The sequence below is a fragment of the Atractosteus spatula genome, chromosome 24 (genome assembly GCF_055471065.1).
Source record: "Atractosteus spatula isolate fAtrSpa1 chromosome 24, fAtrSpa1.hap1, whole genome shotgun sequence".
NCBI classification, from domain to species: domain Eukaryota; kingdom Metazoa; phylum Chordata; class Actinopteri; order Semionotiformes; family Lepisosteidae; genus Atractosteus; species Atractosteus spatula.
In genome coordinates this window covers 6,936,915-6,962,757 of record NC_142729.1, presented here as the reverse complement: position 1 = coordinate 6,962,757, position 25,843 = coordinate 6,936,915, and the positions used below count along the sequence as shown (strand labels likewise).

Sequence of the window (25,843 nt, the reverse complement as noted above, 5' to 3'; positions counted from 1 at the left end):
CATCTTGGGAGTTACCGCTTCCATTATATAAATTAAAATCCAGCGGTATGACGAAGGAAGACTTTCTTATGTTATGTGAATGTGACAACTCTGGAATGGCAATAAAATATTTCAAAACTTATTGAAGTTAAATTACTTTTTTCTTGGACAGTTGTGCAACATTTCCACAATAACACAGTACACGTATAATGTAAACGTCTGGCTCGTGGTCCCTGCTTGAAATGACGTCCCAATAAGTGACACAGCAAGATCTGAAACAGTGAAGGAGAAGAGCAGCGATTGATGTGATTAAGAGTGATTCAGGTGCTATAATTGTGGAAATGAGATGCTGTAGTGTAGTTTTGAATTATTATTTTACTTATTAATGTAGTACCTACTGTCTAGGAAGCAATACGATCACCTATTACTACATTGGAAATACACCATTCTGTGAAAAATCAAAGAGTTACCAGGGAGTCGGGATGTATCCCAACAAGCAATGGGCACTGGGCAGGATACACACTGGAGGAGATGCCAGTACCTCACAGGGCACACACGGACAAGACATGCACCAGGGCCAACTCCTACAGAAGCCAATTAATCCACCAGTATGTCTTTGAGCTGTGGGGGTAAGAAGGAAGGAGGAAACCCATGCGAACATGGGGAAAGCAGGCAAACTCCACTCTGGTAGCAACCCAGAGCCTCAGCACTATCCACTTTTCACCATGCTGCACTCTAACCGCAAAAGCTTTTCACATATTCCAAATATATGATTTTTTTTAAATGGTCATAACTTGAATAAATTCAACATGATTTTAACCATTTGATTTTTAGAAAGAAGCCCATGTCCTATCCTGGAAGCTTAGGGTACAATGCGGGACTCCATCCTGTTCAACACAGGGCACATCCATATACTGTACACAGTGACAACTCAGAGACAGCAGTCAACTTATTTGAGCGTCGAGAAATGGACACATGTGGACATGGGGAGATCATACAAACTCCATGCAGTAGACACCCTAGTCTGGATTTAAATCCAACCAAAGCCACAGACCTGTGAGACACACCATACTGCCATGCTGGTGAGTTTCTTCATGGCTTGTAAAACATGTAAAGGAAATGTATCCGAAACATTACTTTGCCACATATTTTTCAACCGATGATGCTTGCATTACAGCTTGCTTTACAGCAGAGTAAATAATGTTAAGGAAATGCTGAAAGGTACTGTAATTAAATATTGTAACGACCTGCAGTCAAGATATAAGTAGGACCCTATGCGGTATTTGAACAAGAATACGATACAAATATTAGAGAAGCTGATGTACTTAACTAATAGGCTGAATCCAATGTCGTGGTCAAAAACAAAGTGAAGGTCAGAAGCCAGGGAGGCAGAGGACGGTAGACAGAATGCATGCAAGGAGAATCTGAAGTCGTTGTTTTAGCAAAGCAAAGGTCAGGAAGCCAGAGATTCGAAGAGCAGTAAGTAAAGCGCAAGCAAAAGATTTAGAATAATGAAGCTAGAGATGGAAACCCAATACTGAGCATAGAAATGGAGGTATAGAGTCCTTTAATATTATGGGAACCGGGAGGTGTGGTAGTGACTGAGGGTTGTAATTGGGTTATTAGTTTAAGCACTGTCATTTGCGGGAATTAGAAGGTGCTTGATTAAGATTACCAGAAGGTGTGTCAATCTGGTGCTGGTGTTTGTTCTGATTAGCACAGACCATGACAAATATCTGCATTTGGTGAACTAAAACAAATAAAATAGATTTGGAATGTATTTTGTAACCATAGATTCCTCTGGGCTACATCCCTAATCCTGAATATTCTTTTCAAAGAATGAAACTACACCTTCTGCTTTCCCATCTCTCCAGAGCACTGTGTATCCGCTAATGTTGTATTTATCACCATCACTCTCCAGAGAGTATTATTGTGATAACTTTTATTTCATATATTTAGTTGCTAATACTCCTAATATTTACAGATTCAGTCTGTTCCCCACCAGAGAAGCATGCTTGAGGAGCTGGTTAACAAAGTACTGGCCAGGGAGGAGGATAATCTCCTGAAGGCATACATGCAATGTGAAGCTGATAAGATTGGTGTTCAGGTTGTCCTGAGGTGGCTGAAAAGAACTTCTGGGGATCAAGTGAGTGCATCAGAGACTCAGAGAGTCTGTCACGCTCGTAAAACCCCTCCTCTTAAGGACGATCCAGCCCTTCCTAGTTTTGTTTTTATCTCCTCCACCTGTTTCCGGTTCCTGCCCCCCGTCCTATAAAAGCCAGACGTTCCTGCCAATCTGGGCTCAGCTTTGGAAGATGGACACCTGGAAGCCCGCCTACCTGCGAGTCCAGGAGCGACTCAACGGCATCGGCTTCAATGGCGTCCTGACCCTCTGAGTCCGGGACTTGGAGCGTCTGGTCCCGTGACCCCCTTTTTTATTCCCCCGACCCTCCACCGGATCCCGCTCTGGCCTTTTTTTACTGTTTGTCTGTGTCAGGATGGATCTCCTGGTTTTGGACATTGGAACATTCTTGGATTTGCTACAGATTCCTTTGGATTGTTTGCCTCGGACACACCCCCCTGAACACCAGCGCACCTTGGACACGCCCCCTGTTTTCCTTACAGCCCCTTTGCATGCTTTTTTCCTCATGTCTTTCTCACTCCTCCCCTGATTGTGCTGTCTGCATAGGGTCCTGAAAGAACGCTTTATGACAGAGCCTGGATCTGGGTGGTACAGTAGTTCAGCATTGCTTTCTTACAGTGCTGGGGTCCTAGGTTCAATTCTGGACTCTGAGTGCTATATATAGTCAACTCAAGAATTACTGGAACCGTTTATGAAATTGAGCAAAACTGAATGTATAAAATAAACAACACATACAATGAGCCATATTTTGGGCTCAAACATATGGGGAAGCTGTATACTTTTATGTTAACGCAATCATTTTTCTAACACAAAATATTTTATTGAGTAGTACAATTTTTTCTGCAAAACATAGATTTCAAAATTATCGGCGCCCCTACGATTAATATTTGGTGAAGCCTCCCCTGGAGAGGATAACAGCACTGAGCCTCTTCCTGTAAAGCGTGACAAGGTTGGAGCACACTTTTGGAGGGATCTTGGACCACTCCTCCATGCAGAACATTTCAAGATCCTTGATAGTCTTAGGTTTGCGCTTGTGAACTGCTCACTTCAATTGAGACCACAGGTTTTCAATAGGATTCAAGTCCAGAGACTGGGATGGCCATTGCAAAACGTTAATTTTGTGTTTCCGCAACCATTTCTGTGTTGATTTTGATGTATAATTGGGGTCATTGTCTTGTTGAAAGGTCCATCTAAGGCCAAGTCTCAACCTCCTGGCAGAGGCAGCCAGGTTTTGGGCTAAAATATCCTGGTACTTAGTGGAATTCATTATGCCATTGATCTTAACAAGAGCCCCTGGATCCTGGAGTGCCTCCAGCTCCCCTGTGACCCTGTACTGGATAAAGTGGTTAGAAAATGGATGGGATGGGCTCTCAGATGGATCTGAGTAGGCTGTAGTAGGAGTTAGTGCGCAGGATACACATCTGCCTCCTAGAGTGTTGGATAAAGTTACTTCACAGAAAATGTTTTTTGAAAGGTAATATATTACTTTCACACTGTAACAATGCATACAATACACTGTGCACTGTGGTTTATAAATAAAATAAGTTTCCACCAAAGTTTTGTTAATTTAAAGTCCTTTTAACTTAAGCACAAGTAAGTAAATTGAATTGATTGCTTTTAACAGAAACATTCCATATGTCTGCCTCCTTTTTGTATTCTGCATCGGCTTCATGATCTTTCTTTGTGTCTTAGATCCTAAATTTTAAATAAAAAAGATTTTGAGAATAACCGCTACTGCCATGTCAGTTTTTAGTGAAATATTATTTCATTCAGTTATTTAAACGGTTCTAATCTCCTTTTCATGGTTTTGCACATGATTTCCTTTTTCTTGATAGCTTTGTTTTGTGACTCCCAACACATGCATTGAATTAATACTTTGAGACAACCAAAGTTGTTTTGTTTGATAACTTTTTTAATGGTCAGGAGGGCCCTCTTTACAGCCTAAGTCTCAGTGTAGGACTGCTCTCCTCCGCTATCTCTGTGAGCTTGTAGTAGAGTAAATCCAGTGTTTGATCTTTGCACAAGATAAGCTGTCATGGCCTGATGACTTGGAGTGCTTTCACCTCTCCACTCAGACACATTTCATCATTATTGTTATTTTCATCTGGCAGCAATATTTATCTCTCTGGGAGTCAAAAGCCGGTAAATTCTAAATGCTGACAGAGGCAATAAGAGCTAAAATGGCAAAAACAGCATGACCTCAATGATCTGTGTTTAGAAAAACAAATGCTAATATTAAAGTGAAAGTGAAACGATTGTGCTGCAAGCCTAATGAATAGGTTTAAATCTAATTTAGGATTGATATTACACTAAAATGTGTAAAAGTAGAGTTTTTTTTTTCTTTGTTAACTGTACCATTAAGGTGTCCACATTAGACCTACTGGATGATTGTCTCTTTGTGGAAAAAAAAATATTAAAAAACAACATTTTAAAACCATATTTTATGAAGTATAATACAAAAGTATAAACTGTGTGAAAAAGTCTGAAAAGTATTATGTACAATATTTCAATATACTGCAACAATATGGCCCAGGTGTAGAATTACAGAAGGAGAATGCTTATACTTTGTAATTTGAAAAACAGACTTTTACACGTATTGTATAACCTAGGTTCCCTGAAAGCTCCATGAGGCCAGGAACCTTCACCTGTTGCTTGGGAACCCCTGCATGTTCTTGATAAATATACTTTATGGAAATAATAAATTAAATGAAGAGAACTCCAGTCCTTGAAGTCTTATCCAGTATTATAAAGTATGTCTAGTATTACTGTATATCTGCAATATATTACTTACTGTGAGAAATCAATTTTTTAATTGTTCACAATGAGAACAATATTAAGATCACTTTATTGGCCATATACAATTTCTTGTATTAGGAATTTGTCTTCTCACATACCCCAACTTGCTCTCCAGGGGACATACAGACAAGGAGAGAAGGTTGGGGTCAGCATTAAGAGCCTTGCTCAGGGGCCCAATGGAGTAGGATTCCTCTGCCAGCCACAGGACTTGAACCAGCCATCTTCAAGGCACAGGAGCAGATCCTTAGCCACAGAGCCATCACACCAGCCATTAACACTCATTTTTGGCGAAGTAATAGTAACCCCTCTAACCTGCTTGATTGTGTCTCTCCAGGGTTGAAGATGTAACTGCTGTATTTAATTAGTACATAATAACATTTGTAATGGATGTTATGGGTGGCTGACTTACTGTGCTTTCTCCCCCACATCAAACACACAATTAATCATCAAAATAGTTATTCACATTTGGAGGGAATGTTTAACTCTCTAGGAGTCAAGACACAGAAGAAACAGGGCTAATGTAACAAAATCATAGTGAAAATTTCTGTAAATATGCATTAGTAAAAGTGAAACAAAATGCTAAAAGATGAGCAAAGCGAATATGCCTTAACATCGAAAGCAGAACCTGTGTGGAAATATAGCACAGATAATATTAAATACTTGGTCTAAAGCAGGATCAAATCTTTACTTTTCTGTGTGTAATGATAATTAAGGCAATCTTATTTATAATGTTTATGTCTTAAAACAAAAATAAAATATTCACAGTATGCGTCAGCATAATCTGTTTTCATGAAGGGTTCCATGTACTTAAAATGTGGATCTGTTAAACATTGCTGATAGATTTGTATTAAATATACATTCATAACTGTCTATCATAGATGCAAAGTATACTTTATTTACTATTACAAGCAGACTTGTGACAAATCAAATTGACATATGAATTGAACAGATATTTACTTTTGTCGCATTAATGAGGTACCTTCTTTTACTAATGTAGATCATTCCTTTTGCTTCAGGCCTTAAATAATTTCTTGTCTTGACATCTAGACATCCCTCCCATAAAATCCAGCTGGAAATGGTGTACAGTATAGTGTACATGTATAGTATAAAATGCAGTGACTGAAAGACTGAAAGAGCAGTGTAGCCAACAAACTAGTCGGATTCTGTGTTTGTCAAAGAAAGAACTATTTTTTGTAGTATGGTGACTAAAAATGTACTTACAGTATTCAAAATGAGGTCTACTAGTGTTAACTGCTAATCTTGAGTATTTGTAGCATTCAAATCGCTTTTATTTCTTTTATGAAAATACAGAACTTTGTTTTACTGCCTGCAGCCTGAGGTTCATTGTTTTGTCCATGCTGCGCTCCTGATCTGGATCCTGACTGAAGTCCAGTGAATGTTTTTCATGCAGTGTATTATTGACATGAATAAGCCATCAACTATAAAAATATTTAAAGAGCTGACTGCTCAAACCCTTTAAACAAACAAGAAGGAACATTTCCAGTTTAAGCAAACAAAAAAGGCTGATTTGTCTCTTCCTCCTCAGTTTGCATATAAAGAGATACTGTAGATCTATCTTATATTTAATGAGCCGGTGTCATTTTGCTTCGATCTCCTCTACACATTCAAGTGTAAGTAGTTTCAGTCTATGTTCTCTGCCTTATCTTTTGTGCTCTTTTCCATACATTTTTCTGCATTTTTTTAGTCCTTGTCCTTTTACTATGTTCACTTAACTGTAGAATTTGCTATTAGGTTTCTGCCCTCTGCTCACTTACACTTTTCACCGTCTTAATCGTTTCTCCTCTGCCATATCAAATTAATTTATGTTTTTAGAATTGTATACTTTAGCGTGAATGTTTCTTCAGAGTTCTTTCTGTTGTACAGTACGAGGCCTTCTAACTTAGTATGAAGTCTCTGTGCAGACCAGCTCAAATGGAGGGAACTGTTAGCACTGCTCAGTCACATGTTCTCAGTCCTGGGTAATAAAATAGGTTCTAAAATATCCTGAATGAACATCTTGTATATAGATTTATAACATTTTCCAATTTAATGTACTAATATGAAGATGTACTTTTACCATATATAAATAGCATATATAGTATAAATATGTGTGTTGAGGTGTTGTAGTGTTCCCAGTGGGTAGGCAGGTCTAACAGGGAATCAATTGGTTTCCATTTTCTGAGGCAGGTGTGGTACTGTACCTTATCACCTAAAGTTCAGAACCACTGGCAAGGCAAGAACTCCTTTTCTTAGCCTCTTTCAACCTTGGGTTGGTAGTAGTTTGGTCAAATTGTAATTAATGCAATGTCACAATAAATTTATAGAAATCGCGGATTCAATATTTGGCGTGTGGAAATTGCAAGTAGAGGTTGACAAGACCCCCTGAAGAGATTAAAGGAACCGATACAGAGTTCTTAATAACAGAACTTGTAGTGTAGGAGCTTTGGTTATATTTAACACACCTCGTTTCAAGAAAGACACAAAGTCCACCAAAGGGTAAAAAAACATAGTGCTCTTTATTTTACACCACTGGGGAGAATCAACACCATAATCACATCCTTTTTATGGAAGATTTTTATGCTACCTGTGTCATAAGAACCCAAGCCCATGATAAATTCAAATGACCTATTCTACCAGCATACACATCCATCCATTTTGTAAACTCTTGTTCCAATTCGGGGTCACGGGAGAGCTGAAGCCTATCCCAGCAAGCAACAGGCACAAGGCAGGGTACACCCTGGACAGGACACGAGTCTGTCACAGGGCACACACAGACTCAAACAAAAACACACTCACACCAGATCTAATTTTCCAAGAATCCAATATATTCCACCCCCAGGGCCAGAAATGAACCCAGCACTGCAAGGCATCAATGCTAAACACTTCACCACTGTGTCACAAATGGCATTAATATCTTTTACTATTACCATTGTGAGCTAGGCCCGAAGTACTTGAAGAATTGTCCCCACATTATGTCCAGATGGGTCCTGGTGCTCCTCCACTCACTATTCCGAGCTCCTGAGGTGGAAGAGTCCTGAAATCACTGAGGAAACATATGGTTCCAAGACCAGTTGCTTTTGACTCCTTTTTTGGGCAGACAGTAACATGAGGTTAGAGGGTCAATGACTCCAGCCCTACCAAATGTCAGGCAGCAGCTATGTTGTATAGCATTTATTGCACAAGGTCTCCCATTCAAAGCCCAGCAGTGCTTAGCTTGTAAGAACAATCAAGAATGGCAGTATTTCTGAGTTTTTGGCCATATGTTTTAAATTACATTGGTGAAATTCAAGTGTCACTTCAAATTTAAATGATAGAATTAAACAGATTTACAGTATATGTAGTTCAAGTGGGTTTCACACACCTGAAGAAGACTTCACAATATTTTTCTTTTCTTCTCTTCACAGCATGGAATAAACCTTTACTTGTTCCTTTGTAGATTTATATGTACAGTATAAAAGTTCAGTCAGAAAACGTATTATTTTATATGTGTAATTGGTGTGGTGTGTTTCAGCAAGAAGAAGATGCAAATCAGTAGGTTGGCCCTGGTGCTGCTTCTGCAAATCAGCATCGGCACTGCAGAAGAAGTCCATCCAGAGGTCCTGAGGAAGCTGGTCAAGGAGTAAGTATACGGATATAAAGGTCATTCTGTGAGATTAAAGCAAAGATAGAGATCCATGGAATTTGAGATACTTTAGAGCACAATTTATTTTTTACACTCTGCTGTGTGATATATTTATTATCATTTGCAATAGTGGAATGGTTATACTATACCTACATTATCATTAGTTGACTTTCAGTTTTAAGCAGTGAAATTGATTGCATGGTACAGTCATTCTGGTTGAAGGGTAAGTGTGAATGCCCTCATGGTTATATTAGGTACAAATATAACATTATGACTAAATGCCAGTCAAAAGTCCATGCACATTCTTCTGCATTGAACATTGTCACAGATAGTTTTCTTAAAGTTGCAGCTCAGCTATTGCTAGTGTAACAGGAGGCAGGTAGGAAGTATGGATCCTGTGCAGGACTCAGGAGAGAGATAGAGAACACCATTCCAAATTGCTAAACAAAACGTAATTCAGGAAACAAGCAACAAGGTCAGAAAATGAGAGAGACAACTAGAGAGCAACAACCCGAAACTAAAGACTAAATTGTAAACGAGGGGCAAGCTAGAAGGTCAGATACCGAATATACTAGTAAAGAAATAACACGCACTTGGGAGCTCGAGGAGAATAAACTATAGTGAGCGTGGAAGTGAGGAAAGAAGGGAACTGAAATAGTGATGGGAGTGAACGGTGATAGGTGCATTACCTGCCGCGTGAGCCTTTGTAACACACAGTGCGCATGGAAATGCGAGACAGGTCAGAGATGCGTAACAGGTAGCTTGTTATTGCTATCATTGCACAATGTAATAGGTTTTTCATATAGTCAAATGATCATTGGTACCTTGTAATTCGGAAATAATTTCCTATCTTGAATAATGAAATACCACATGACATATTTTTTGCTTGATGGCAGCTTTCCATAAGTTAGAATCATGTTTAAAATCATGTTTGATCATTTTAGAAACACAAACTGCAAAAGAATGAAGCTTACAAGTGGAGAACTGGGAACAGATGGATATACAATCATTATAAGGAAAGACGGTCACACTTCAAACACATAACATTACAGTCTCAAAATTAATTCATCCCTAAAACAATGAAGTTCAAGTTGAGGATTAAAAGGATTACAGGACTAATGGTTTGCTTGAGATATTAAGAAAAAACTGCAGGTAGAGAATAAAATATGATGATGAAAAAATAAAACATGATGAAAATATTGCAACATGCTATAGAGAGGCTAGGACAGATAAAAACTCATAAATCAACCACTATTCTCCTTTACCAGGGCAGAATGTTGCCATCTTGAACAAGCAGCTCTTTGGCCTTAACCTTTCCAAGGAAATCACCTTCTCACACCTGCTCTTCCTCCCTGTTCACCTGATGAAACTCCTAGAACTCCTGAAACAACCACACCTCATCCTCTTTCCATCTCTCTCTTTCACAATCTCCATTAAACCCCATCCTGTCTGTGGTCCCCTCCTCTTTTCCACAGTTTCCTCTCACTCTTCTTTCCCTTTTCCTTCCTCTCCATTCCTCTGCCCTGTGGATGCAAGCACACAACATCAGCCAGCACCAACGCTGCACTGTGTGGATGCCAGAGTAAAAACAACAGATTCTGACACAGAGGTGCTCAGGCATAATTCCACAGATGGTAGCTCCATAACCAAGCACCGACACCAACTGTCTCTTTAAAATGCGATTTTTGCTCTCACTAAACCCATTCAAAGCAGCAGCAGGATGAAACACTTAGGTAATGGCAATGGTGCTTGCTACCACTGCTTATCCTCCCTAAACCTCAGGCTTCTCAGAGGGTACTCCAATGTGGTAAATATTTTCACAGTCCTTCTCATTCTTGACTGGCAAAACAGCCCAAAGCTTTTGTCACTTGCAGAGCCCCTCTGCTGCAAGTTCCACTTGCTTCCATATGTAAGCATACAGATGCAGCGATACCGCATTATTTTCCGGTACGCTGTACGCAGTCTACCGCAAGTTACCGGTAAATACCGCTAGCAAAATAATAGCATCTGGAATTTCCGCAAGGTGGAGCTTATAAAGCTCAACCTCTCATGTTTGAGCTGTAGCCATCAAAGTCTTTAACGAAGATATTACTAATAGTATTAATAATAAATGACCTTGGACAAGCTGTAAACTCAAAGTATTGCCCTGGTCCACATTATTTTTTTCATTGACCGTCTTTGTAAAAGTAACACCACAGCATTTCGCAATCACGCATTTTTTTCCAATCATGCAAAGTACAGTAATTTTTGATTCACCATGCCTTTCACATGCTCATAAAAGAGATTGATTTAGGTACATAAACATATTACCGTATGCAAACTGTACTGTATACAGTATGTATATGTATATTTAATGTCTTAACTGTGCCCGTTTAAGTATTGAATATTTATATGGAGTTTTACCACTGAAGGGAAATCTTAGTGCCTGAGCATAAAAAGAATAGGAGCATACTGCAACGCGTGTGAAGGCCATAAACGATATTAATTTTGGAACATAAACATACAGTATATGGCTGGTCTCGGTACTTTAAAGAAAACATACACGAAACATGGTTTCATTATGACCAGAATCGGTCTTGAGATATTTTTAACTTGATTTACAGTATTTGAGAGGTATGTCTTGACACCGATACTACATAAATACTGCTCACGTACTGTATATGTTTCTAGGTTTATATTATGCATTTCATACAGTCAAATTACTTTTGAGCAACTGATAAGAAGCGCGAAACGGTATGCCCAGGGCGTTTTAGTTTCGTTTTGTGCGGGGACTGCTTTAACTATATCGCCGTGGATTGATTAAAGATATCAAGTACATACAAGTCATTTTTTAAATGTTGTAGTTCGTCTTGTAAAAATGTTACGAGAACATCATCTGTCAACAATTACACAGGTTCTGTTTCCATATTGCGGATTTTGGTTACGTATATTATTTTCTAATTTCACGTTGTGAATATATGATTTGGGCAAACAGAGCCGCAAAGAAGTACATTATGGGTTGTTGTTTTTTTTTGCAGTTTTATCTAGAACAAGCTATGCTTAAACCTTTGTCTGATTCTTGTGAAACTATCCACACGACAGTTACCTACAGTAGGAGTTGACTTCAGTGATGTCACTGATGGGATGTTTCTAAAAATCCATCCTCTGTAAAACGTCTTCTCTAGTTGTCCTGCATATGTATTCGCTTATGAAGCTGTGTGTTCTGAGCCTGGTTCTCTACATTTCTGTATGAACCAGCTTAGAGGGCTAAAGACAGCTAAATGACTTTATTTTTTAACAAACATTTCTTTGAAAATATGAAACGTTTCCCTTGGTCAGAGATTAAATAAAACCTCACTCGCACCAAACAAATTTATATTTCTAAATATCACAACATGATCGAATTTAAGTCTTTTTAATAACAATGAATAGTCACCTATGCGTTACAAAATAAACATTTATATTGATTTGAATCGCGTTTTGATTTAAATCGTAACGCGTGTTTAAATATATGTGTTTAAAGGCGAAATACTGTATAAAAGCGCTGATTCTTATGGAATGTGTTCCGCTGGGGATTCAAAAAATTTATTTTTTTTAATCGCGTATCTAAGGAAAATTGCAGTATAACTTTGTTCATGCACAAACAGTGGCATGTTACATTATAATTTGGGTGTCTCCTCTTGCCAGAAAGCTCTAAATTGCATTTTGAGTGCGGTTTTTGACTTTTTCTAAATTGCAACCCATAAATAAAGCTGTTTAGACTTACTGTATTCTAAACTGTATTACAGCAGCACATTGGACAATGCAACGTAAATTGCAAAAATGCACTTGGAATCTGTCCAAGCCCGACTATGAAAATTATTTAAACTGCGACACTTATCATTCATCTTTAAATAAACTTTATTTTATATAGCGTTTTAAGCGAATAGGTAATTAGATTGCTCAAAACCTAATCGCTTTTTCTACATAAACACAGCGTGATTGCTCTCTGAAAATGCTTTTCCTTTATATTTAGGCTCAGATTTCAACTATAGATCGTATTATTATAAACTTTCTTGGAAAAATGTCTTTTATGTAAACCATGTTTGCTATTAATTCATTTAGGGCTAAAATACGTTCATTGTCTTCCAATCGAGTTGAGTTGACATTGGAAGCTTGCCAAGCCCGGACTGTTACACCAACGCATTAGCATGTTAAAGCGATTTCATTGAGGAGCCTAGCAACCAGTTAACACTGTACTTCCTACTTTGAAAATACCTGTGAAACCGGTTTAATTCGTCACAGCCAGCACTCCGGCAGAGAGGGGGTTGTACTCGTTAATGTCCGATGACATACAAGTGGAAAGATTACAGATTTTAATCGTCTTTTTTCTGAACCAGGGAAAATCTGATCATGTTTCTCTATAACAATAATAAAAAACTTTATTTTACATATCACCTTTAAAAGTGGCATCTCAAAACAATACAGTAGATGTAAACCACAGATTACAAGGTAAATACCCAGACAAACGCAAATGCGTTTTTAATAAAATGCTTTCATTCATTCAACAGAGAGAGAGCGTAAAACCTGAGTGTAAGAGCTATTCCTTTTTCTGATCACTCGCTCTCTGAGATACATGGGAATCCAGGCTTTTTTTTATCAACACTTTCTTTTCCCTATACCAGATCTTATGGAACCACTTCAGAAGGGTGTCAGCCAGTCAGATTCCAGGAATCGGTACTTTAAAGGGAAAATACACACCGGTATTCCATTTCTCCCTAAACATTTTAAGCATCGAAGTAATTAACTAACATGTGAAATAGCGTGTGAAAAAGTGGTAGTTTTAAGCTTTTCTGCTAATATAATATGGAATCGCGTATCTAAAGAATTTAATAACGATATGATTATATTCGTGTACTGCGACAGGGCTGTGTAGGGCTGTTTCGCCTCTCTCTTCATGCGACTGTACCAGGAAGAGGATTTCTTTCTATTCGAAACGTGTATTTTAAAAGTTTAAGAAGTAAAAACCTTACAGCGTACACAGCTTTCTAAACTGATCAGGATCGTTATCTTTGTCTTATGCATAATAATGTTCACCGCTCTGTCCAGCAAATTAATAATAAACTTTATTTTATATAGCGTTTTAAACGAATAAGTAATTAGATTGCTCATAAACCTAATCACTTGCTTTTTCTTTTTATTTAGGCTCAGATTTCAACTATAGATCGTATTATTAATAACCATAATAACAACCAACCAACAAAAACAACCATATAAACATAATACCAACCAAAAACATAGATAACAACCACAATACAAAATCAAATATATCAAACCATTATACTCTCGCAAATTCCTCCAATTATCATAATTCCGCCCCTTATGCAAAACCAAACCCTCCTCCCATCCCAGTTTATCCTCTTTATCATAAACAAAATCCACCTCAATTTTCAACATAAAGCATTACACAAAATCAATACCTCAACACTCCATACTCAACAACGATAATTCCCAAAAGCCAGAACATGTAACTCCACATTCCCAAACAGACCTTATTTCCATAGCCCCGCCCCTTATGCAAAACCAACATCCCTCCCCTGTTCTCTCTCCCCTGGCGTTTGTAATCGTTTTTATTTTCAAATAAATTTTAGCAAAGTCATGTATTTTAAAAATCTTAAGATTTTTATATTTATGTCTTTATTTAGTGGTTTCATTAGTGACAAAGGCTAAACTTTCTTGGAAAAATGTCTTTTATGTAAACCATGTTTGCTATTAATTCATTCAGGGCTAAAATATGTTCATTGTCTTCTAATGAAAGAAGGGTTCCTTTCGCCGTAGTCGGGTTGAAATTAGAAGCTTGCCATGCCCGGACTGTTACACCAACGTATTAGCATGTTAAAGCAATTTCATTGAGGAGCCTAGCCATTCTTAACTAACACTGTACTTACTGGGTTTTTGAGGGGGGGGAGGTGTCTTTCGCTGTGAAACCAGTTCAGAAAAAAGACGATTAAATTTAATAAACGATTAAGGGTATTTACCTTGTAATCTGTGGTTTACATCTACTGTATTGTTTTGAGATGCCACTTCTAAAGGTGATATGTAAAATAAAGTTTTTTATTATTGTTATAGAAAAACATGATCAGATTTTCCCTGGTTCAGAAAAAAGACGATTAAAATCTGTAATCTTTGCACTTGTACAGTATGTCATCGGAAAATACAATCAGTTTCTGCTTTGTGTAAGGATGGTTTCAAAAAGTAATCTAAGTGGTGAGAAAGCTGTGCTCCTCAAAGCGCTTTACAGGATAAAAACAATAACAACAATAGTGGCTGGGCAAACGATTTTTTTTATAGAAATACAAAATGAGATACTGTATAATGATGTGCATGAACAAAGTTATACTGCTATTTTCCTTAGATACGCGATTAAAAAAATAAATTTTTTGAATCCCCAGCGGAACACATTCCATAAGAATCAGCGCTTTTATATATCGCCTTTAAACACATATATTTAAACACGCGTTTACGATTTAAATCAAAATGCGATTCAAAACAATATAAATGTTTATTTTGTAACGCATAGGTGACTATTCATTGTTATTAAAAAGACTTTAATCCGATCATGTTGTGATATTTAGAAATATAAATTTGTTTGGTGCGAGTGAGGTTTTATTTAATCTCTGACCAAGGGAAACGTTTCATTTTTTCAAAGAAATGTTTGTTAAAAAATAAAGTCATAGTTCCATGGGATTCGATCACAGACCGTGTGACATGGGAGTCAGGAACCTAACCCAGTCACATGCAGAGTGCTGAAAAAGCACTACAGAAACATTATCGACAGACAATGTACAGCATGTACTATTCTTGTGTTGCGGTACATGAATATAATTATATCGTTATTAATTTGGTTAGATACGCGATTCCATATTATATTCCTTTTTAATCAAATTCTAAAAGTATGCTTGTTGACTCCGGTATCTCTTTAGTTAAAGACTTCGATGCTTAAAATGTTTAGGGAGAAATGGAATACAGGTGTGTATTTTTTCTTTAAAGTACCAAGACCAGCCATACTGTATGTTTATGTTCCAAAATTAATATCGTTTATGGCCTTCACACGCGTTACAGTATGCTCCTATTCTTTTTATGCTCAGCTACTAAGATTTCCCTTCAGTGGTAAAATTCAATATCTACAACGGGCACAGCAAAGACGTTTACTGTAAGTCTTTCTACGACAGACCAACGGACCACAAGTGCCCCTGTCGGTCAACCAATCACGTACCGCGGTACCGAGCGTCATCTTGCGTCACAATGCGCGACGCCACCTGCGGTACATGTCTGTAACGCGCACTTTGAATGGCTGCATCTGTATCTCACTCTCTGCATTCCCTTGATGTTCACTTTTGTTTCTCATTGTCTGAATTACCAAACAGTCCTCTGCTCACACAGCTACTGTTAGTCCATGCCACCCACCAGTGGGGGTGGGACAGGAGGAGTGACATTTCCAAGAACAAGGGAGTCATAGTTCAGAGGTAGTGGCCAGTGCGCTCCAGAATGGACTCTGCTTCACAGGGATACTCACAGGGATACTGGACATACAGGGAGGAGAATCGGGGACAGGGCAGGGCTGCTCAGTCTGCACTTGGAGCCTGGCAGGGTCCCAGTTGAAAAAGGGTTGAACCATCAGGATCTGAGGTTGTGCTGTGCTCCAGGCTGCAAGGCAGTGTCAGGTTGACCCACTAAGGTAACGGGAGGATGGTCCCTATGCGGTACCTAAAGAGTTAAAGTCCGAGTCAGGTTCAGAGATCCGTGGGAAAAAGGCAAGAGAGAAGGTATCCAAACCAGAGAAGGGCAAGGCTGAGGTCGAAGTCGAGAAGGCAGATCCATGAGTCAAAAGGAGGAGATCAACGAGTAGGCTTCCAAATCCAAGGGGCGAGACAGTAGACGAAGTCAAGGTTGAGTTCTGTGGTTAGTAACTAAGAGTCAGAAGGCAAAGAGATACGAAGGCAAGGCAGGTGAACTAATGTACAACCAATACCGGGTGAAGAGCAGAGGGTTCAGAGGGGTTTAAGTACTGTGCGAGGAAGAAGGTGCGTTGATTGAGGAAGTGTCGTGGTTGGCTGATTTGCAGGGGCAGTGTCATTTGGCAGAAGTGCTCAGGGCTGGAGTGTAGTTAGTGCGGGTGCGTTTCTGTGTGAGAATGCGGTGAGTAGAGGGCGTGACAGGCAGGGCTGAAGGGTCTGCACCTGACCCAACAGGGTGGTCAATGGGGAGAGTGCCAGGCGCCAAGCTGGGTATGTTTATCAAAGCCACACCCTGGACCAGGCCAAGCAGTTTGCCCATGGAGAACCAGATTCATTGCAGAGTCCCCAGCTGCACTGCCACACTCAGCAGGCTGGAGCAATACTGAAAATCATAGCAACAGATGGTCCCCCAGGAAGAGTCTGAGCATGCCAGGGAGCAGGGAAACGACAGGGAAAATCCAGGCAGACAGGGAAACGGGAACAAGGCAGAGAGGACAGCACTGGAAAAGCAATCTGGTGATTCGAGCATGAATCACAGGGCAGGGATGCAAGTAACCTGATGCCGGATTGCCGAGGAGAAGCTTAGTAGAGCTTACAGTAAATAACTCAGAGCGCTTGATGCAATATGGTATTTGGTCTCCTCAGCAATCAGTGCAAAGCAAGCAGGAGTGTAGAGGTGTGGCCCTCAGCCACTACATGAGGAAGACAAGTCTGCGGTCACTACAGCTGCAACATGCCTGTTGCTTCATGGCAGAGGGGATGTACAGTAACTCCTGCTTTTAAAGAGCTCTGGCTTTAAAAAGCCAATGTTTCAGTTGTTTAAAAATTTATTTGCATCAATTCTTCTGGGGTGTGTTGGCAGAACACCTAAAACACCTTTTACTTCAAAAAAAGTATTCATCTCACTTTTAAGTTTGTACTCTGCCTCAGGCTCTTGCTGTATTCTCCTAAATGTTTATAGACTCTCAGTCCCCCCATCTTTTGGATGACTTGTTGATTCTCCCCTTTTCCACTGTAACCCAAGTCTTTTCAGATTTAACAGGTTCTTTCAGATCATATTTAGAGATTTAGAGAGGACTCATGTTTTCCGTGTTTTTGGGTATATTCTTGGTGGCCTCCTTGACCAGTGCTCTTCCCGCCTGGATACACCATTTCTGAGGACTCCCTGTTTGTCACACTTTCATAGTTATTCCATATTTTCTACATTTCTTTATAATGGACTTTAGTGTGCTTTGGGGGATATGTAATGCCTTAGATATCTTCTTATACCCGTTCTCTGAATGATGCTTTCCAATAATCCCAGGTTTACTTTGAAAGGTCCTTTGTCTTCATGATGTAGCTTTTATTGGGAGCTGTAGTAATCAATTGTGGGACCTCCCACAGGTACAATATATTTATCCTAAACTCAAGTGAAACACCCTAATTGCACACAAATTCATTCAACAAATTATGTGACTTCTAAAGATGTTTGGTTACATCAGAGCCTATTAAGGTTTATTATAGTAAAGGGGGTGTATACTTATACAATCACTTATTTTCTGTTTTATATTTGTTTATAATTTATGTAATAGTGTCTGGTTTTATGTGTACTGCCTGAGCACCGGCAGAGCACTTCTTTTCCTTAGCCAGGGAGTGAGCGGTGTCGTAAGGCGATTCTTCTTCATTTTATATGACGTCGGGTTTTTCCATTAAAGGGAAAAAATAATTGTTCCGTAGCTGTTTCGCTACCACGCTGGTTCAAAGCTTGAACCTCGTCCGCGATCTCGTGGGGATCTTAAATAGTAAACTTGAAGTGCCTCAGGTGTGGTAGCTGCGCATTCCCACGTGCCGTGGAGTAGGGAGTGCAGTGGGAGGTGTGCTCCACTGTCACATTTAGGAGAATCTGTAGAAGTAGTTTTCAGTTTTACATTATAGAGTACTTTATGTTGATCAATGGCAAAACATTCCCCCCCAAAAATACATTGTGATTTTATATTGTAACTGTTATGCCGGACCTCTGGGTGGAAAAAGGGGCATGACGAATTCATTATTTCTGGAATCTGTTCAGCAGTGAAGGCAAAGGAGTTTGCTGGATGGTGATAATGGGAAATAGAAGGAGGGACGGTGGATGGCCGAGATGTGCAGATGAAGCTGGCAGGAAACCAACAGGGAGGAGAGATGCACAGGAAAGGCAGACGGATCTGGGATGAGGTCAAGGAGGGTTGATAGGTGATTAGCAGTGGCAAGGTCTGGGAACTGGAGCTGGGAGACCAGAAACTGGGAAAAAACTGCAGTTACCTTCTGGAAACCTGAAATAGAGAGCAAACACACAAACATGCCGTGGAATTGGATGGAATAATTACGGGAGCACTGGGGCTCGTCAGGGCATCACAGTAACACAGTAAAATGTGAAAAAGTCCAAGGTGTTATTTAGCAGAAGTTCATGACGAGGTCAACTTCTAATCTTGCACTTCTGCTCTCTTCCATGTGGTTTAAATATTTGCTAACTGCCTGCCAACGCTGCGCACATTTTTCTATTGTCCCTCTTCCCACGCTTGGCTCTGCCTCCCTGGTTCATTCCTTGTAAGCGAGGGGATCTTCACCCAACACTGTCATTTTCTCACCCAGATGAGTACTAAATATGTTAGACCTTTATATTGGTCAGCTTGTTTTATCATGATAACAATTTCACAGAACTACCAAAGTCACAAAAAGATCTGAATCAGGAAACTTTATTCCTGTCAGCTGGACCTACAGATGCAGCCATTCAAAACAAGCGGGTGATACCGCATTATTTTGCGGTGCGCTTTACGCAGTGTACCGCGAGTTACCGTAAATTCTCGTATAGTACCGCAAAGAAAATAATAGTATCCGGAATTTCCGCAAGGTGGAGCTAATAAAGCTCAACCTCTCATGTTTGAGCTGTCGCCATCAAAGTCTTTAACGAAGATATTACTAATAGTATTAATAATGAATGACCTTGGACAAGCTGTAAACTCAAAGTATTGCCCTGGTCCACATTCTTTTTTTCATTGACCGTCTTTGTAAAAGTAACACCACAGCGTTTCGTAATCACGCATTTGTTTCCAATCATGCAAAGTACAGTAATTTTTGAGAATCTCCGATTCACCATGCCTTTCACATGCTCATAAAAGAGATTGATTTAGGAACATAAACATATTACTGTATGCAAACTGTACTGTATACATTATGTATATGTATATTTACGTCGTGGTGCGTTGGTCGGTCGTAGAAAGATTTAAATGTCTTTACTGTGCCCGTTTTAGTATTGAATATTTATATGGAATTTTACCACTGAAGGGAAATCTTAGTAGCTGAGCATAAAAAGAATAGAAGCATACTGTAACGCGTGTGAAGGCCATAAACGATATTAATTTTGGAACATAAACATACAGTATATGGCTGGTCTCGGTACTTTAAAGAAAAAATACACACCAGTATTCCATTTCTCCCTAAACATTTTAAGCATCGAAGTCTTTAACTAACGTGATACCGGAGTCAACAAGCATACTTTTAGAATTTGATTAAAAGGGAATATAATATGGAATCGCGTATCTAAAGAAATGAATAACGATATAATTATATTCATGTACCGCAACACAAGCCAGAATCCAGCCGGAGCCATGACTTTTTTTTTAACAAACATTTCTTTGAAAAAATAAAACGTTTCCCTGGGTCAGAGATTAAATAAAACTTCACTCGCACCAAACAAATTTATATTTCTAAGTATCACAACATGATCGAATTTAAGTCATTTTAATAACCAGGAATAGTCACCTATGCGTTACAATATAAACATTTATATTGATTTAAAACGTGTTTAAATCGCCTTTATTTAAAACCCATAAATAAAGCTGATACTGTTTAGACTTTTCATTATTTAAAACTGTATTACAGCAGCACAATGCACAATGCAACGTAAATCGCTATCTTTGTCTTCTGCGTAATAATGTTTACCTCTCTGTCCAGCAAATTAACAATAGTAATAATAATGAACTTTATTGTATATGGCGTCTTTAAAGGTGGCTCCTCAAAGCGCTTTACAGGATAAAAACAATAACAACAATGCTGTTAGGCTGGGCAAACGATTTTTTTTTTAAAGAAATACAAAATGAGATATAATGATGTGTTCCGGCTTAGACATTAACGAAGAGCATAACGAAGGTCATAAAGGTCATAAACGATATTAATTTTGGAACATCAACATATTATGTAAACTGTATGTTCCTGTTATTGGTATTTTAAAGAAAAAATACTGTAAAATCCTGGGTTCGGTACAATGATTCAGGCATTCATGTGAAGGACAACAGAGCTTTCACTGGCCGATTATCAAACTTTATTGATAAAACAAAAACAAATACTATCCCACCAAGCCAGAAGAAGACAAAAAGAATAACGGACACAGCGCGAGCCTGCATTCTCTCCTAAGCCGTCCACACCACACTTTTCCCTGGGTCAGAGATTAAATAAAACTTCACTCGCACCAAACAAATTACCACACACTGAACACTGAACATGTTAACCCCAATATGTCTCACAATACTTTTATGGTACATTACTTTGCTAAAATGTATTTAAAAATAAAAACAATTACAAAAGCCAGCAGAGAGAGAGACACACACACAGTTCTTCATTCTCAAAAAGTAATCGTTTTTTACTTTGTCAGCACCCAGACAAACGCAAACGCGTTATTAATGAAATGCTTTTATTCATTCTTAATCGAACTCACAAGTTGTCATCTGCTTTTGAAGCTCTGTGAGACTAGACTCACACATTGCTAGACTTGACTCAGCTCTGGCTTTCCCATCTATACCGATGCACTGCAAGTACAACCCCCTCTCTGCGGGAGTGCTGGCTGTGACGAATTAAACCAGTTTCACAGGTATTTTCAAAGTAGAAGGGGGCGAGATTTTCAGCGAAAGACACCTACCCCCCTCCAAAACCCAGTAAGTACAGTACTTACTAGTTAAGAAAGCTAGGCTCCTCAATGAAATCGCTTTAACATGCTAGTGCATTGGTGTAACATTCCGAGCGTGGCAAGCTTCTAATGTCTCCCGACTACGGCGAAAGGAACCCTTCTTTCATTGGAAGACAATGAACATATTCTACCCGTGCATGAGAATATAATGCTGGAGCGTGGGCGCGGTGGGGTGCTGTACCAGCTGTCAAAAAAAAGTTGTTGTTTTTTTAAAAGTCAATTGAGTGTCCATAATATTGCAGTAAGTGAAAAGACCACGGGCATTCTTCCTCCCCCTACATTCTCAGAGTAGAATAGAATTTATTATTAGCACAATTTATTACAGTGCTAAATTTAATATTATTGATTACTAATAATTTATGCTAACACCTAGCTTTCTTAACTAGTAAGTACTGTACTAACTGGGTTTTGGAGGGGGGGGGGGGGTGTCTTTCGCTAGAAAGCTCGCCCCCTTCTAATTTGAAAATACCTGTGAAACTGGTTTAATTCCATATTAAATTCCATATTAATTCCATATTTAATTCCTTCACTTCTGCATAAGCTTTCTGGAGGAACAGTGGATGGGATGCGGCTCTTTCTGGGAATACTGCAAATTCACAGGTGCCTGACTTGATGGAATTCACATTATCATATTCACATATCACCCCCCCCCCCCCCCCCCTCTCTCTCACTTGCCCTCCCCCCTGTATATTGTCCGTTTAGGGCAAGCGAGAGAGAGTGTGCTGTCCTTTGACAAAACAAGGCTCGCCAGATAATGTGAATTGAAACCTGTTTTTCTAGCTTTTAAAGTCGTGCGATGTGTAAGCAGGAACACATCATTATATCTTACATATGAAAAATACATAATATAGCTCCCAAACAAACGCAAACGTGTTTTTAATAAAATGCTTTTATTCACTCATAATCTGACAATTTCAGGAAGACTAAGGAAGGACTAAGGAAATTGTCATCTGTTGTTGAAGCTCTGTGAGCTCGGTGACTTTGAGACCACTTGTTATCCCAAGTTGTTTGAATCGCCACAATTCAAATAGAGAAAAAAGAGCTGTCTGACAAGATTTAAGATGTGGCTGTCAATGTTGGATTAAAAAAAACACGTTGCCCGACGTTAGTTGCATTGCTTGAAAAATAATTTTATTTTGAGAGACTGGATAAGTAATTCAAGTGTTTTTTTAACTTCCTGAAAAACAAGTAATAATTTAACAATATGTGCAAACGTTTTTTTATGATATGTCGCTGTTGTGAATGTCTGTGGAGTGTATCTTATTTGCCCGTCTGTCCTGGCTGTGCTCTCTCGCTCACCCTCCCCGCCCTCTCTCTCTCAATTCAATTCAATTCAAGGTGCTTTATTAGCATGACAGATGGGTACAATCAGTGTTGGGTATTTACTTTGTAATCTGTATTGCTTTGAGATGCCACTTTTAAAGGTGATATATAAAATCTTGGCTTTAACTTGCTTTAAATCTGCAAGTCTGAGTTCTTGTGTCCGTCCTATCCGAGCCCGAAAGTATTACAATATGTATCTTTATAGCAGGTGGTGTACAGCTTTTTAGTATAGATTACACTTTTCTAAAATGTATTTAAAAAATAAGAACGATTACAATCTAATCTTTCCACGTTTGATCCCAAGATCCCAAGAAAAATAAATCTAAACGGGGAGAAAGCTATGCTGAAAGTTTATTAAGATACTTAGAAGACAAAGATATCAATTTATGTTGCATTTGTCTGATTGTGAATCAAAAAACATATATTTAAACACGCGTTTGCGATTTAAATCAAAACACGATTTAAATCAATATAAATGTTTATATTGTAATGCATAGGTGACTATTCCCGGTTATTAAAATGACTTAAATTCGATCATGTTGTGATATTTAGAAATATAAATTTGTTTGGTGCGAGTGAAGTTTTACTTAATCTCTGACCCAGGGAAACGTTTTATTTTTTCAAAGAAATGTTTGTTAAAAAAAAAAGTCATGGCTCCGGCTGGATTCCGGCTTGTGTTGCGGTACATGAATATAATTATATTGTTATTCATTTCTTTAGATACACGATTCCATATTATATTCCCTTTTAATCAAATTCTAAAAGTATGCTTGTTGACTCCGGTATCACGTTAGTTAAAGACTTCGATGCTTAAAATGTTTAGGGAGAAATGGAATACTGGTGTGTATGTTTTCTTTAAAGTTCCGAGACCAGCCATATACTGTATGTTTATGTTCCAAAATTAATATCGTTTATGGCCTTCACACGCGTTGCAGTATGCTCCTATTCTTTTTATGCTCAGCTACTAAGATTTCCCTTCAGTGGTAAAATCAGATATGAATATTCAATACTAAAACGGGCACAGTAAAGACATTTAAATCTTTCTACGACCGACCAACGCACCACGAGTGCCCCTGTCGGTCAACCAATCACGTACCACGGTATTTTGCATCGTGACGAGCGAGGCCGTAGCCAATTACCTCCGGTATATGTCTGTGCCGCGCACTTTGAATGGCTGCATCTGTATGTTACTGGTTAAGCTAATGAAATGATAGAGTTCAATTCAAACACTATTAAGGCAAAATAAAAATAAAAACAGAAATGGTCCAGTTCTTCTAAGATTTAGGCAGGATAGCAGATAACATTAAAGAATATGTTATCATATGTTTAGACTTCCAGAAAGATCTTGATAGGTTTCATTACAATGATTTAAGTCTCAGTTTAAAGCCACAGAATTTAAGACAGTATACACATGAATTGAGACCTTAACAAATGGGTAGCAATGCATCATTGTAACGAGCACAGTGTGTATTTGGGATGATGTGAGCAAATTTCAATATCTTGTCAGCTTCTCTTTCTGGATATTTTTATGTATACTTGCTAAATAGTGTTTTTGTGTTAAAAACAGTGTTTTTCTTATTACTACTGTATGTTTTGTGATGGGTCAGCACCCAGAGCCATAAGCAGAAGATGGATTTATCTAATTCTTGTCTCAGAAATTTGAATTTTTGGTCAAGAAATAGAACAAAAAAAACTTTCTTCTAGTTATGTTCTTCTCCTTGACAAAAGTTGATATTTTTTCACTTTCTTTTTGCGCCCTTTTCTCTTTCACAGCTTCCTCATTACAAACTACCAGAGAACTGGCCTTCTAAACCAGATGAGCTTTATGACTGGCCTGAGCCCAGAACAGTGCAGGGATGCAAGCAGAGTCAGGTACTATATGGATGGAAAGGATGAGCCTATCCCCAACATTGCAACCTCAGTGAAAGATTTCAACACTGCAAGCACAACCAACTACATGGTTGACCTGTCAGATCCACATCAGAAATGTCCCGAATTTAAAATGCTAAGAAAGTGGATGGGACGTGGCGGCAGGGCAGCAGCCCAGGGAAATGACTGGGGCTGAGTGACTGGGAGGGAAGTTGCAGCAGACTCTTCAAGGTGGAGGATGTGTGGTATTCTACACCACCAACAGTCCCTGCTTGAAATACTGTTTTAGCGACAGAAGTGACCGAATGATTGACAAGCCCCTCTCTGAGGACCCCTTTCGGTCCTGGAAGGACAGACAAAATGTTGCCTTGTACTTTGTGTATACCCAGACCTACAAGAATGATGAGGAGTGCATGGAGAGTGTCCAACAAGGGTTTAGTAACTTGGCCAACATGGACTTCCATATTTGGAACTGTCCTTATGAAGTGCAGAAGATTTGTCCTGAGTGCAAAGCCATGACCTCATGCAACACCTGCAAGGACAAGACGACTTGGTGCAACAATTGCAAAGAGAGGATGAGACGGTACAGAGACTGCCAAGTAGCCGGCTATGACAAGGCATGTCAAACTTGTGCAGAATTTGAGAAAGATTGCCCAATGTGCAACAGGATCCCCAAAGAAAAACAAATAAAATGTAAAGACTGCTACGCTCGTAGGCAAAATTGTGAGGAATGCAAAACCATGAGAGTGTACTGTGAAACCTGTGTGAAGACTCAAACGGAGTGTTTCGAGTGCGAGAAAACCAGGGACCGTGCCTGCGAGGACTGTCGGAACCGTCACCTCGAGTGCGACAGCTGCCTGAGTGCACGCATCAAGTGCCAGGTGAAGAACTACAATTGATCATGGAATACACTGGACATGAAATCAGGGTGGAAAATGTTGAGTTTTGGCATTATGTTTTCGATTCTTAAGCTTTGAATTGGCTTGTTTAAGTGAGAATGCCTGTGAAATCTGAGCAAAATATTTTGCTTTCCCTCATAGTGTAACTGCAAAATGATTTAGAGTTTATGCTACATACAGTTATGCTATAAAACAATCTATATGTAGAAAACTAATATTAGAGGGAAAAAAAGTTTAATGTATTTACTATTTTATTAT

At 38.9% G+C, this 25,843-nt stretch overlaps 1 long non-coding RNA gene across 1 annotated transcript; it reads left to right on the top strand.

Moving 5' to 3' along the window:
• Window positions 1-6,525: 6,525 nt before the first annotated feature.
• On the top strand, window positions 6,526-24,708 carry LOC148815835 (uncharacterized). Its single transcript, XR_016086058.1, has 3 exons — window positions 6,526-6,549; window positions 8,430-8,537; window positions 24,591-24,708. It is a non-coding gene; the product is annotated as an uncharacterized LOC148815835 (long non-coding RNA).
• Window positions 24,709-25,843: the final 1,135 nt, after the last annotated feature.